A 7,885-nucleotide genomic window follows, 5' to 3' on the forward strand; every position below is an offset into this window, starting at 1 on the left:
GAGGATTTGCTACAACTGGAGAAACACAACAAGCCCATGGTCTTGAACCCAAGTTGGATAAATATTGACAACCAAAATAAGTGACTGAGGCCTAAGTCTTAGTCATCGAGGTTTATTGAGCTAGCTTGAGGGCATGCCCGGTGGAAAAAAAATCTTGTAAAAACTTATCTGACTGTTTTTTTCCAAAGAAGTTCTCGGGAGGTTTAGTATTTATACATTTTCCTTTAAACGTCTGAGGAGGGTGAGGATGGCAGTGAGATGAATGATTACAGACTTAAGAGACTTTAGTTAGTGCCCAGTAAATCTGCATTTTACATAAGGTGAGGTGAACATTTGAAGAAACAGGAATAGAGGAAGCAAAGGGGTGAAGGACTGATTAATCTTGTCTTTGTTCTCTACCTGGGGAGATAAGCTAGTAATCGACATTATCAATGTGGAGTCTTGAAAGGGCTGCTTTCTGGTTAGCCCTTGGGGAGGAAAGCCTAATGGCAGTTGGTGAGGGAGTAGGTATAACGAGGCATGTTGGACCTCTCATCCCCTCATAGCTGCGAACTCAGTTTCCCAGGTTTCTCTGGGGTCCCCTTGGCTAAGAGGGAGTCCATTCAGCTGGGGACTTATAATTTTATTTTTATTTCTCAGTATAAAAACCACAGTTGGCCAGGTGTGGTGACACTCATGCCTGTAATCCTAGCACTTTCCGGGACTGAGGTGGGCAGATCGCTTGAGCCCCAGGGGTTCGAGACCAGCCTGGGCAACATGGTGAAAACTGCGTCTACAAAAAATACAAAAATTAGCTGGGCATAGTGGCGGGCACCTGTAGTCCTAGCTACTCCGGAGATGGAGGTGGGAGGATCACCTGTGCCTGGGAGGTTGAGGCTGTGGTGAGCTGTGATTGTGCCACTGCACTCCAGCCTGGGTGACAGAATGAGACCAGGTCTCAAAAAAATAAGTAATTTTTTTAAAAACTATACTTGGGCACATCATAATAAAACTTTTGAAAACCAAATAAAATCCCAGATGTATGAGAATTTCTCATTATCTTTTTATAATCTATTTCTAGCTTAATTCCACTTTCATTAAAGAGCATTCTCTGTAGAGTTTCAATCACTTAAAATTTGCTGAGAGTTGCTTTTGGGCCCTGCATATGATTAAGTTTGGAAACTATAGGCCTGTGGCCCTGAAAAAAAAGTTGATTCTTTAGCTATTATATGCCGTTTAGTTTGTGCCAATTAGGTCAATTTTATTACTTGTATTATTTACATCTTTTATATCCTTACCAAGTCTTTGTGGGCTTGTTCTATCACATACCAAGGGAAGAATGTTAAAATCTCCCTCTGTGATTTGTGGATTTATCTTTCTCCTTTATATTTTTCTTTTTCTTTTTTTCTTTTTTCTTTTCTTTTTTTTTGAGATGGAGCCTAGTTCTCTCGCCCAGGCTGGATTGCAGTGGCACCATCTTGGCTCACTGCAACCTCCACCTCCTGGTCTCAAGTGATTCTCCTGCTTCAGCCTCCCGAGTAACTGGGATTACAGGCACCTGCCACCATGCCCAGCTAATTTTTGTATTTTTAGTAGAGATGGGGTTTCTCTGTGTTGGCCAGGCTGGCCTCGAACTCCTGATCTTGCAATCCACCCGCCTCTGCCTCTCAAAGTGCTGGGATTACAAGCATAAGCCACCACACCCGACCTCTCTTTTCTATTTTTACATATTTTGAGGTTATTATAGTAGGTGCATATACATTTAAAATTGCTTCATCTTCCTTATGAATTAATCCTTTTGGAATTTTCAGATGTCTGTATTTCTTTTTTTTTTTTTTCCTTTTTTTTTTTTTTTTGAGACAGAGTCTTGCTCTGTTTCTCGGGTTGGAGTGTTGGCGTGCAGTGGTGCCATCTTAGCTCCTGCGTTTAGCAATTCTCCTGCATTAGTCTCCCAAGTAGCTGGGATTACAGGCACAAGCCATCGTGCCTGGCTAATTTTTGTATTTTTTTTTAGTAGAGACAGGGTTTCACCATGTTGGTCAGGCTGGTCTCGAACTCCTGACCTCATGATCCGCCTGCCTCAGCCTCCCAAAGTGCTGGGATTACAGGCTTGAGCCACCGCGCCCGGCCAGATGTCTGTATTTCAAACAAGGCTTTTGTCTTAAAGTCTACTCTGCCTGCCATTAGTATAGCTACTTAACCTTTCTTTGGGATAATGTTGGTATGGTTTATCTTTTCCTATCCTTTTACTTTCAAGCTTTCTGTAATCCTTTTATTTAACAATGTGTCTTATAAGCAGGTTTTTTTTTAAAAAAAATTAGGACAGCCTTTGTCTTGGCATAGTCTGCTTAAGTTTATTGACACGTTTAGGTTCAAATCTACCATTTTACTAATTGCCTTTTCTTTTTCTTTTTTTTTGAGACGGCAGTCTTATTGTCACCCAGGTTGGAGTACAGTGGTGCAATCTCGGCTCACTGCAGTCTCCACCTCCCGGGCTCAAGTGATTCTTCTGCCACAGCCTCCTAAGTAGCTGGGACCACAGGCCTGCACCATCACAGCTGGCTACTTTTTTGTATTTTTGGTAGAGACAGGGTTTTGCCATGTTGGCCAGGCTAGTATCAAACTCCTGAGCTCAAGAGATCCAGTTAAATAGATCTACCCTCCTCGTCCTCCCAAAGGGTTGGGATTAGAGGCGTGAGCTACCGAGCCCCAGCTAATTGCCCTCACCCCCGCCACCTTTTTTGTTTTGCCTATTTTGTGTATCTTTTTCTTCCTTTGAGCTGGATGAATAATTATTAATCTGTTATCCCCCTCTATTAACTCGATACTTGTGCACTCTCTTACGGTTGCTTCAGTGGTTTTCAGTTTTCCTAGAATTTATAACACACATCCATGCATGATGCAAGACCCTTAGAACATTTTATGACATTTATAGTACTTTTTCTATGTAGTTTGTCTACTTATATTTTAAGTCTCACAATACATTATTATTGATTTATACAACATTCAGTATTCATTTATTGAATACTGCTTTTTAACATTGCTTTTCATACTTTCTTACATCTGTGGATCTTGCTCTGTTGCACAGGCTGGAATGCCATGGTGCAATCTCGGCTTGCTGCAGCCTTGACCTCCTGGGCTTGAGGATCCCAAAGTGTTGGGATTACAGGCGTGAGCCACCACACCTAGCCACTTATGATTTATTTATTGTAAGAACATTTAAAATCCTTTCTTCTAGCTATTTGAAATTTACAATGCAGCCTGGGGAACTGGGAAAAACCCCAGCTCTACAAAACACACACACACAAATTAGCCGGACATAGAGGCATGCACCTGTCATCCCAGCTACTCGGGAGGCTGGGGTGGGAGGATCACTTGAGCCCAGGAGGTAGAGGTTGCAGTGAGCCGAGATTGTGCCATTGCACTCCAGCCTGGGCGACAGAGTGATACCCTGTCTCAAAACAAAAAGCAAATAACAAAACAATGCGTTATTGTTAGCTATAGTCACCCTACTGTACAATAGAGTACCAGAACTTAGTCCTCCTATTTAACTGTAACATTGTACCCATTGACCAACCTCCTTCCATTTACACCTTCCTCCTATTCTCCCCAGTCTCTGGTAACCACTATTCTATTCTCAACTTCTATGAGATCAGTTTTGTTTAGATTCAACATATGAGTGAATGAGGTCATGTGTTGTCTGTCTTTCTGTTCTTGGCTTATTTCATTTAATATACTGTTTTCCAGGCTCATCAATGTTGTTGCAATTGACAGGATTTTATTCTTTTTTAATGCCTGAATAGTATTCCATTGCTCATACATGCCACATTTTCTTAGCCTGAAGAACATCTTTTAGAATTTCCATTAATGTGGATCGTCTGGTGATATTATCTCAGTTTTTGTTTGTCATAAAATTACTTCACCTACCTTTGTGGAGGATATATTTGTTAGTGTGGAGTTCTACTGGTGAGTATTTTCTTTCTGCGATTTGAATTATTGTTTTAATTATCTGTTTTCTGCATTCTATCGTTTGTGTTGAGAAGCCACATGACAGTCTCCTTTGAAGGTAATTCAAACCTTTTCCCCGAAGGGAGATGGAGGCAGGGAGTAGATTAAATACTCCAGTCCAGAAGATTTCATTAATTAATTTTATCAATTTATACAAATTCTTCCAGAGAATAGAGGAAAAGGGATCACTTCTTAGCTCATTTAATGAGGTGTATATGACCCTGATAGCAGGAGGTCACAAAGATATCACAAGAAAGGGAAAATTGCATGGTAACCTCACATATATATGTAAAAATCTTACACAAAATATTAGAAGATTTAAGTCCAGCCATATATGAAAAGGATACATAATCGTGTAATATTGAACACTTTCCCCTTGAGATTGGGAACAAAATAAGATATCCACTATTCCTGCATGTATTCAACATTTTACTGGATGAAACATCTTAGTGCAGTAAGCCAAGAAGATGAAATAGATGGGAGGAAGATTGGAAAGGAAAAATGAAAACTGTCTACGCAGAAGACCATAAAAGATTGAGAGAAATTTTAAAAGAAATAGGTAGAAGAATGTACCAGGCTCAATCCTTAGAAGATTCACTATAATAAAGATGTTAGCCAGGTGCGGTGGTTCACTCCTGTAATCGCAGCACTTTGGGAGACTGAGGCGGGCGGATCACGAGGTCAGGAGATCGAGACCATCCTGGCTAACACGGTGAAACCCCGCCTCTACTAAAAAATAAAAAAAATTAGCTGGGGGTGGTGGCGGGCGCCTGTAGTCCCCGCTACTAGGGGCGCTGAGGCAGGAGAATGGCGTGAACCCGGGAGGTGGAGCTTGCAGTGAGCCAAGATTGCTCCACTGCATTCCAGCCTGGGCGACACAGCGAGATTCCGTCTCAAAAAAAAAAAAAAAAGCTGTTAATATTCATGAGGTTGTTCTTCAGATTCAATACAATTCCAGTAGAGATTTCAGCAGTGTGTGTAGGAAGAGGGAGATGAGGTACGAGAAAATGGATAAGCTGCTTCTAAAATGTGTATAGGAACAGAAAAGGTAAAGAACTAAAACAACCTTGAAGAAAAAAGTGAAGACTTTCTCTAGCAGAAAGCAAGACTTTTAGACCAGATGCAGTGGCTCATATCTGTAATCCCTGCACTTTGGGAAGCTGAGGCTGGAGGATCGCTTGAGACCAGGAGTCCAGGACTAGCCTGGGCAACATAGTGAGACACCTCTACAAAAATTTAAAAAAAAAAAAACTGGGTGTGGTGGCGCACTCCTGTATGTAATCCCAGCTATTTGGGAGGCTGAGGTGGGAGGATCACTTGAACTTGGGAATTCAAGGCTGCAGTAAATGGTGATTGTGCCACAGTACTCCAGCCTGGGCAACAGAGCAAAACCCTATCTCAAAACAACAACAAAAACCCCCTATTCTTCAATATAAACAAATAAAAACATGATTATTCCAGCTATCCCCTTTTCTGTTACTGCAGATTTTTTCATGAAGAAGGGGAGAAATTTCAATGGAGGATTTGTTTTTTTTTTTTTAAAGTTGTGGGTAGAGGGTGGGGGAGAAGAGAGTAGAGGACATAGTGTGGCCTTTGAAAGATTGTAATGTACTTGCCATAACTAGTGCTGTTTAAACTTGTTCTTCAAAATACCTCTTACATGTAGAGGAAAAAAAATGCCCCCAAATGTAGAAAAAGGATGAGCTCAACCATAAAACTTCTTTGTTTTTTGAAGGTTCGGATTTTATTTTAAAATTCACTCAAATTTGTTTCTGCAAAGACTCCTTTATCTCATCTTCTGCCTCTAATTTGACAAAAGTTTCCTTGGGATCTCAGAAATAATTTTAAGAAAATTTTGGCTGGGCACGGTGGCTCACACCTGTAATCTCAGCACTTTAGGAGGCCAAGGCGGGCAGATCACAAGGTCAGGAGATTGAGACCATCCTGGCTAACACGGTGAAACCCCGTCTCTACTAAAAATACAAAAAATTAACTGGGCGTGGTGGCGGGCTCCTGTAGTCCCAGCTACTTGGGAGGCTGAGGCAGGAGAATGGCGTGAACCCGGGAGGCAGAGCTTGCAGTGAGCTAAGATTGGGCCACTGCACTCCAGCCCGGGCAACAGAGCAAGACTCCATCTCAAAAAAAAAAAAAGATTTTATTTTTACATTTTACCCAATTTTGAATGTTTTTAGCGGGATGGTTTATGTGTCTAGTTTGTCATATTACTGGAAATAGAACCCAACATAATTCAATAAATATTTATTAAGTACTTATTATATATAAGGCTTTAGTCTAGGTTTAGGGATACGGTATTGGGGAAAAAAATTCTGCCCTCATGGGGCTTACATTCTTAACCAACATCTCTCCAAATACTGCTTGTGTCCCATTCTCTCTTTTCTCCTTGAATTCAGCTTAGACATGTTATATCTCAATCTAAGTATTTTTGAATCTATCTTTCACATTTCTATGTCTCTCTTCTGAATTCTATATAATTTCTTTATATAAATTTTCTAGTTCATTAATTTATGTCATAGAATTGCATGTGTTTCACCTCAGTGAATATTCAAACCACTGTTTATAAAGATAAATATTCAAACCACCGTTATTTTATTTTGTTTACATATATTTGTGTACACACCTCCTCACATATGGAATCTGCCATTTAATCCCAGCACTGTGGGAGGATGAGGCGGGCAGATTACCTAAGGTCAGGAGTTTGAGACCAGCCTGGCCCAAATGGTAAAACCCCATCTCTACTAAAAATAGAAAAATTAAGCCAGGTGTGGTGGCGCATGCCTGTAGTCCCAGCTACTTGGAAGGCTGAGGTGGGAGAATCACTTGAACTCAGGAGGTGGAGGTTACAGTGAGCCAAGATCATACCACTGCACTCCAGCCTGGGCAACAGATAGAGACCACATCTCAAAAAAAAACAAAAACAAACAAAAAAACCCCTCCAATTAAAAATATGGAAAACTCTTTAGAAGCAAAACTTTTATGATAAGAGGTATTCTTGGAAAATGTTACACAATCTAGGTGTACATTTCAAGTGCCTCAATGCCAGCTACTACTCCTGAAGTTTTGCTTGTAGTAGGTTTGGCTAGAACTATGCATTTTTCCTAGTTAACTCCAAGTTCACTGAAAATTTCATGTATCTTGTTAAAAGTGTATTTTCTTTGCAAATTAATGTCTTCTCAGTTATCATAAATTTAAATATGACAAAGAATAAGCAAAATAAGTCAATACAATTTGTAATTCACCTTCTAATACTATCATGTTGGGGGTTAGAATTTCAACATATGAATTTGGGAGATACAGATATTCAGACCATAGCAAAGTCATAATTCATTAGTATGTAATTTTTTTCAGACAGAATTCACTTTATTTGTCATCCAGTTAAAACATATTTTACTATGTATTATTTCAGACAAGAAAAAATAGCCAAAATTATAGCAAACATTTATGAACTTATCATCCAGTGAAAGAAATAAAATGTGATAAAAAAATTAAAGTCTCCTCTAATTTTATTTAGTGTGTTCCTCATTTCCCTTCCCCCAACCACCCAGAATCAATTACGCTTTCTTAAGTCTTTGAGTATATTAAATCCATCACTTTATAATGTCTTTCAATAAGAGCACTTTTCTCATCTTGCCTATCATTTTGTGACCCAAAATTAATCTCAGAGCTTGACCAAATTTTCTCCCATATTGTGTGAGCTTCACCTTTACTCTCCTGTAATTTTTTTTGCGGGGGAGCCGGGGGAGACAGTTTTGCTCTTGTCTCCCAGGCTGGAGTGCAATGGTGAGATCTTGGCTCACTGCAACCTCTGCCTCCTGGGTTCAAGCGATTCTCCTGCCTCAGCCTCCCAAGTAGCTGAGATTTCCGCCACCACTCCTGGCTA

The sequence above is a fragment of the Colobus angolensis genome, unplaced genomic scaffold (assembly GCF_000951035.1).
Source record: "Colobus angolensis palliatus isolate OR3802 unplaced genomic scaffold, Cang.pa_1.0 Scaffold119, whole genome shotgun sequence".
Taxonomy (NCBI): Eukaryota; Metazoa; Chordata; class Mammalia; order Primates; family Cercopithecidae; genus Colobus; species Colobus angolensis.